The sequence below is a fragment of the Macrobrachium rosenbergii genome, chromosome 44, assembly GCF_040412425.1.
Source record: "Macrobrachium rosenbergii isolate ZJJX-2024 chromosome 44, ASM4041242v1, whole genome shotgun sequence".
Classification (NCBI taxonomy): Eukaryota; Metazoa; Arthropoda; class Malacostraca; order Decapoda; family Palaemonidae; genus Macrobrachium; species Macrobrachium rosenbergii.
In genome coordinates this window covers 5,483,004-5,491,019 of record NC_089784.1, presented here as the reverse complement: position 1 = coordinate 5,491,019, position 8,016 = coordinate 5,483,004, and positions in this window count along the sequence as shown.

Below are 8,016 nucleotides of genomic sequence, written 5' to 3'. Positions count from 1 at the left end.
AATATAGAAACGGGTGTACGTATATAACACTTTGATCCCCGAGGGGCTAGTACTAAACACGGCGTCCCAAGGAGCTTCCGCCATGTTTAGTACTAGCACCTCGGACTAGATGACGCGTATATAACAAGCCAAAGAGCACCTGGTTTTCTTATTGAAATATATATATCTATGTAGCTTCTGCCACAAATGTCTGAACATTATGTCAGTGTTTGGTAAAAACGACTAATTTAATGATTTTGCTTGGGAGAAAATAAAGGTGACCACTAACTTTGCATATCACGGGAAAGGAAATATTAAATATTGCACGTCCACCAAGCAGAGACAAAATTAACTAGCGCGTTTTCCTACTTAAAAAGCTATTGAGAGGATTATTACACAAAACAATTAGTGTAATAGAATGAATGATTTCTCTAGCGTTAGCTCTTCCGTCCCTGAGAGGACTGAACAGTTTTCCCCATTCCAAGGATATTGCTGCACTCGACACTGCCTTAGTTATAGCGGAGAACTCACCACGAGGGAGTTTCTTAGCGTACAAGAACCTCTCGTTACATAAGGGATCATTCACGTAGGGGGGGTGGGTTAGCGCCGCCAATCCGCCTCACGGATTCACTGAACGCATTGCTAAAGCTTCTTTGCGGAGTCCCTTCGGTCCCTAGCTGCAACCCCCTTTCATTCCTTTTACTGTACCTCCATTCATATTATCGTTTTTCCATCTTACTATCCCTTCCCCCAGTCCCCTAACAATTATTTCAAAGTGCAACTGCGAGGTTTTACTCCTGTTTCACCTTTCAAACCTACCTGCTCTCAACTTCCTTTCCAGCGCTGAATGACCTCATAGGTCCCAGTGCTTGGCCTTTGACCTAAACTTATATTCCATTCCTTTTCATAAGAGATCTTGCGGAGTAACAACCTGGTTCTAACAACGAGACCGAACCATCGCATAATGTTGGTTTCTCTAGTTCATAGCAGTTCCAAGACAGTGAAACTGTCAAATCTGTTTGTATACTGATCGGTCAGTATTTATGTATGGCAAAAATCTCCCGAGCATGAAATGCGAAGCCAGAGAAATCAATGGTTATTCTTCTAGAGAAAAAATGTTGAGGCTGAGGAGCTTTCATTGTAATGGGAGCGGGAGAGGAAGGGAGAAATTTAGGAACATCAACAATTTTCTTTGTACAGTATATTTTAAATACCGATTAAAAGATGAAGCTCATGAACTTTTGGTGAACATCCAGCATGAAAGTTATGACGCCTCTGTAAAAGCTACTGAAGTCGTCATGAAATGGTACTAAATGCAAACATTATACTGAAATATGCAATCTAATGATAAATCATAACAGAATTAAATCAAACCAAAATACCCGAATGACAGTTGGTTTTAAAGAACGCTAAATCAAGATAGTGAATGAATATTGACAGAGAACGATACGAAATTATACAAAAGAAGGATAATAGAAACATCGTGTTTACGTCAGAGGGTATTACTGTAATGTCTTGGGTGAAGGATAACCATGCATGTTTTTATCTTGATTTCCGTAGACTGAATCTGAGTGCTTCCATTTCTTTAGCATCGCGTGGATACAGTACCAGAACTTATTCATTAAATACATGCAAACGCAAGCAGTCCCACGGGGCACATGAAGCAATATAAAATGTAAAATGTTGAGCAGAAATTTCAAGAAGGACTTATTCGAAGTCCATAAAATACTGAAGAAGACGTAGACTTTTATTTATTGAATGAAACGTGGATTTAAAAGATCAGTGAATAGCCCGTCGTTTCCTTTGCTCTTTTTATTATATTTTATGAAGTTTTGCAACGAATTTATTCTTAGTTATACATTCGCTTGACACAAGTTTCCATTTAAAAAAATGTAACTGCATAAAGAAAGGGGAGGGATATATATATATATATATATATATATATATATATATATATATATATATATATATATATATAGAGAGAGAGAGAGAGAGAGAGAGAGAGAGAGAGAGAGAGAGAGAGAGAGAGAGAGAGAGAGAGAGAGAAGAAAGTTAGGAAAAAATGTCAGAATGGTGAAAGTGTGAAATATATTTTACCTTTGTTAATAACATACCCCGTTGATTTTTCTCATTTTTAAAACGTTTCGAAAAATAGGAATAGGTTCCCCTAGTGATTAATTGGAGTCGTACAGATCTGGAATATTGGCGAACTATTTTCGCAATGTTCTTCGAAATATTGTTGAGAATTCATAACCCCTTGTAATAAATATGAAAATATGGAAAATGTGATCTGCTTTTTATCAGTTCAACAAGTCTTTCGAGGGGCGGGAATAAAGTTCGCACACGAACTGGAAAATATTGTTATGAAACAAAACAGAAAGACCGAAAAATATGGCCCGCAATAATATTTGGATGCTTGCCGGTGGGGGATTCAGTTTCATTTTGTAATGATTTTTTTATTGTTTCATATTTGCAATTAAATTTTATATGAATAAAAGTTATTCAACAGGCAGTGAAGACGGATTCTTACTTGAATGACCCGAAAAATTAAGGTAATCACTGATTTATATTTCTTGAAGAAATGTGAAGCTAATCACGGTTTCATATTAATGAATTATAAAGCTTCTCTTTTGTATGGTCTCGCAATTGGGCCGTCTTGAAATATCCGCTTTGTGGGAGAATTTTTCTTCTTTTTCCCTTAATATTTGGACACTGATCCTATTGTACAATGCCCATTCATTTTCCCCGAGACAAACACTGTATTCTTCTCCTTACTCTATTATCGAAATCCTATATTCTGCCGGATGAAAATACAGATAAAATCTCTTCTACCAAAATAGGTGCGTCCTAAAATACCGAACTTGACCAGGAGAACATTTATAAATCATACAGTTAGATCAGCTTTTATCAAACAAATGTTTAACTAACGCTACGTATTTTTTTTTTTTTTTGTAGCCATTCTCTTCTTCTAGAATATTTCTGTCAGATGGGAGGAGGGACGAAAGGGAAGTTATTCAGGTTTCGTTGTTTTATAGATGTTCATAACAACACCATCTTTAACAAATCATTACGCCACTTATACAACACTGCTCTTATCTTAAGATGACTCTTCCTATCACCTTCACTGTCCTTGGGATAACACGAGGACGCTGAAGATGATTGCTGGAGATATCGTAAGCTAAGGTCAGTCTTTTTTCAGTATTTCATCCATAAAATTATTTATTTATCAAGACAATAGCAAAAACATAAATTTCACTAACTGTTCTTTTCTTCCTCCTAATGACAATAACGAAATAATAATAATGATGTTAATTTCTCCCATTACAGACATGATTCCATTAATGCTTCGGAGAACTAATCTCGCGTATATTTTTTTTTAATTAGAGTTGAGGCTGGCGTCCTCTCCATTTTCATCTTACATTTAATCACTCTAAAATTTCCTCTGAAGAGGCAATATCGACATCTCATTTTTCATTACCTTGGATTTAGAATCCCTAAGCTCGTCTTAGAGTGGTCTTAAATCCGGCCTCGTATTTTTCAGTATTATTCTTGCATTTCATATAAACAAGATGTAAATGAGAGAGAGAGAGAGAGAGAGAGAGAGAGAGAGAGAGAGAGAGAGAGAGAGAGTCCTCGAGTTTCACAAGAACGAACGATAATCCTCTTATCGAAAGTCTAGAAAAATTCAGTCCAAGGGCTGGAAATCTCTCGCATTAAAACGGGGTAAAAGAAACCACATAACTAGTAAGGAAAATGGGTTTTCGAAACTTCGTGGTTTATATATGCAAGGTTTCAGTGATACTAAATTGCTTCAGTATCCGTAGCCTTAATAATCGCTCTTCTCATCAGAATTTTAAAAGGCAAATCTCTCAAAAACAAGAGCTTTCTGTTACTTTAATGAATTCTTGCCAGCACTTCCTTCACACTTTTGGTAATATCTTTTACTTAAGTCATCTTTCTCTCCTAGCAAACGAAAGCTCCCTCTCTCTCTCTCTCTCTCTCTCTCTCTCTCTCTCTCTCTCTCTCTCTCTCTCTCTCTCTCTCTCTCTCAAAGAGAACAATCTTTAAAGAAAAAGACAATCATTCTCTTTATTTTCCACTACATCTCGACAGCAAAGCATTCTCTCTCTCTCTCTCTCTCTCTCTCTCTCTCTCTCTCTCTCTCTCTCTCTCTCTCTCTCTCAGAGTACAATCTTTAAAGAAAAAGATAATAATTATCTTTATCTCCCACTCCATCTCGGCAACAAAAGCATCTATCTCTCTCTTTCTCTCACTTGCCCGTCTTTCTCTTTCTCTCTCTCTCTCTCTCTCTCTCTCTCTCTCTCTCTCTCTCTCTCTCTCTCTCTCTCTCTCTCTTGCCCGTCCTTCTCTTATTGTTTACGGAACAGGTTATAAGTAAGATTATTGAATCCATCATACTGTTTCACGACGAAGAGCAATTAATTAGTGTCTCGTAAGTAGGCGTCCAATATCGCCATTGCTGCTTTATATAACAACTGGGATGAGCCGTAGATTAGTTACTACAGGGGCGTTGTTATTCAGAATGTACAGTCATCCATGTTGACAAACCATCTTGGTCATCACCTAATAGGACGGATTCACAGTAAACATATATATATATATATATATATATATATATATATATATATATATATATATATATATTATATATATATATATATATATATATATATATATATATATATATATATATATTTATATATTACAGAAAGCTATGTTATAAAAGAATATATGAACGAAAAACACATTTAAGTATTAAATCATATCCTGAGCAAAGGAAGGCATTCGGAATTTACTTTAAATGCTGTAAAGACAAAGAAGATTTTCCATTCTAAATTGCATCATAAGGAAGGTTGCGGTGTTGAGTAAAATATTGTTGATGGCATAATGTCTCTCAACCCAGAGCGACATGGAGGGACTAGATTTCAATCAAGACATGTCAGAGGTTTTGATTAAAATATTTATTTTGATAAACAAAAAACGACTGATTATAGGGAATGCTTGAAGGCATAACGGAATCATTTTTATAGTGATGAAGATGCAAAAGGAAGTGAAAAAATATCCAAGGGGATTAAGTAAAAGGAAATAGGGTAATTTTCGTAGACCCATTATAAATTGTAAATGTGCAATGTAGAGACCAGAGCAGACTAGACTCTGAACTGCCGAAGACTGTGTGACTGAGAATGCAATGATGAACGGAACCTTTTCATGAGTGACGAGTTAATGTAGATTTTTGGCAACGGAGGTTAAAATCTAATCTAATTTCTCATTATAGGAATAATAAGTTGTCCAATGAGAAATTAAGCGAGACATGGAATACAGAGAAAAGTATTAATGAAATTGTCAAGTACTGACAGATGATAATTCTGCCGATTCAGGTTGGGATGTGATGATGGCACATCCAAATTTGTGATAGAGCAATATTGGAAACCCATTTTTAGATATTTCTCAGATGGGAATGTGAACTTTGATGACAAAAACTGCAAAGCTATTATCGACGGTATCACACCTCTAATAGTCATAGACGCTAGCCAGTGACAACAGAATGAAGGATGTCATAGTATGTGTGAAGAAACTTCACACACACACACACACACACACACACACACACACATATATATATATATATATATATATATATATATGTGTGTGTGTGTGTGTGTGTGTGTGTATATGTATATGATTATATTTACGTATGCATGTACTTGAAATAGGTTTCCACTTATACGCGAGACTTTTAGGCTCACAGACATTAAGCCACAACTACTAAGTGTCGAACTCAGTTTTACCTGGGGAAGACTTTCATCCCCTTCGGTGATATCCCCGAAGTAGCGAAAAATGGATGTGATAACATATATATATATATATATATATATATATATATATATATATATATATATATATGTGTGTGTGTGTGTGTGTGTGTGTATGTGTGTGTGTGTATTTGTGCTTGCGTGTGCATGAACATTATGTGCTCACATAGTTTAGTGTGAAGTCATCCCCAAAAGAGCATTGTGCATAAGCGATTAAAATATTAAACCTCGTTCTCCCAGTCTTGACTGATTGATTGAAACGTGTGAAATGAATGGTGCTTTTTGAAGTTAACGTCAATGAAATCACTTCTCGAAATATTAATTGCCGGCATTTAATGCCTTTTGCTCCTGATACTGGTTCTGCTTTACCGAATAGGAGTTAACAAGCCTTTTCATTTATTGGGAGGTAAAAATCCAATGTTGTAAACTGCAATTCATTGTCACGAAGTGGACTCATATTATTAATTTACAAATATTGGTCGTGTTTGGGACAGGCGTGTGAGATAAACCTCTCACGAAATAGGAATTTTATGAGGCTATTGGAAATTCATCGGAAGAGTCGCTGTACCGGTTATTATGTTATTGGAATGGGAGAGAGAGGTCGGAACGATTTTGCAGTGAGTCAGAAGTGGCGATGACCCACATAAACAAACACACAGACATATATATATATATATATATATATATATATATATATATATATATATATATATATATATATATATATATATATATATATGTATATTCATTATGCATACATACACACATACATTATATACATACCCATATATATATGTGTGTGTGTGTGTCTGTGTGTCTGTGAATTTGTGTATATCTGTATGTATATTTGTGCATGAATATATATATGCAAATAAACACATTTGTAAATTCGTTTTTTATTGCAATATTCTTAAAACAACTAGGAAAAACTTATTCAAACAAACTCAGGTCCTTAATTTTTTTTTCAAAATTAACCTTTTTCCATGAAACACCGAGATACGTCCTGCTCCCACTCCTGGATCACTGTTGGGACTGAGATCGTCCGAGAAGTGCTCCAGCATCTGCACGCAATTGCCCTCTTAAAGGCGAGTTGCATTTCTGAGAAGGCTCTTCCTCGTCGTAAAGTGCCAGACGAGAACTTCTTTATTAATTTTGCCTCATTAGGAAGCTTTAGGCGAATAAAATATCCATTCCTGATAAGCCCGTCAACAAATATTTTTTCTATCTTTTGCTCATTATCGTTGTTACTGAAATAAATTCTGTACTTCCGGAAAAAAATGTGGTAGGGTTTTTCTTTATTAAGAGACCTGTTCTTAAAATTCAGTTAGAGAAGTACTCAAGCATTTTATATTTTCCCTTAAATGAGTGTGTTTGTGTCTGCGTGCGTGAGAATGTATGTTTTATGTGTGTTCCTGCAAAACATATCATAACTAACGATTCAGTGTTTTGAATCGTTAGTTATGACATGGCTTTGCAGGAACGCAGAGAAAACATGAATTCCCACGCACACAGACACAAAACACTCTCATTTATATATAAATGGGACAAAACTATATATATATATATATATATATATATATATATATATATATATATATATATATATATATATATATATATATATATATTTTTTTTTTTTTCTTTCTTTCTTTTTTTTTGTCACATACACCTAACATTTTTATTGTTCACAATTACAGAGGAACAAATATCGTTCATTACCTAATTTACTATACTTTGGGATTATACACCCAGGAGGAATTATAATTGATAAGTGCTTTAACACCAAGGGGATTCTTGATCGCTCAGTGGTCGTAAGTCACTGCACACCGTTGTTTCTGAACCAGGCAGCGGTTTGAATCCCACCTCCGACGATGCACTTGCCAAGTATAATTCCACTTGGGTGTGAGTTATTCACGAGTTCTAGTGAACTAGATATTAAGCGATATCTGTGGTTTATTTTCTTATATATATATATATATATATATATATATATATATATACAGTATATATATTTACACACACATATATATATGTATATATATATATATATATATATATATATATATATATATATATATATATATATATATATATATATATATTACGTATTCTAAAAAGACGTACTTACCTCTTTTTATTCATCTGAAGTCTCTGCTAGCACGCCTGCTTGGCTGATGAAGAAAACTTCAATCTCTCTCTCTCT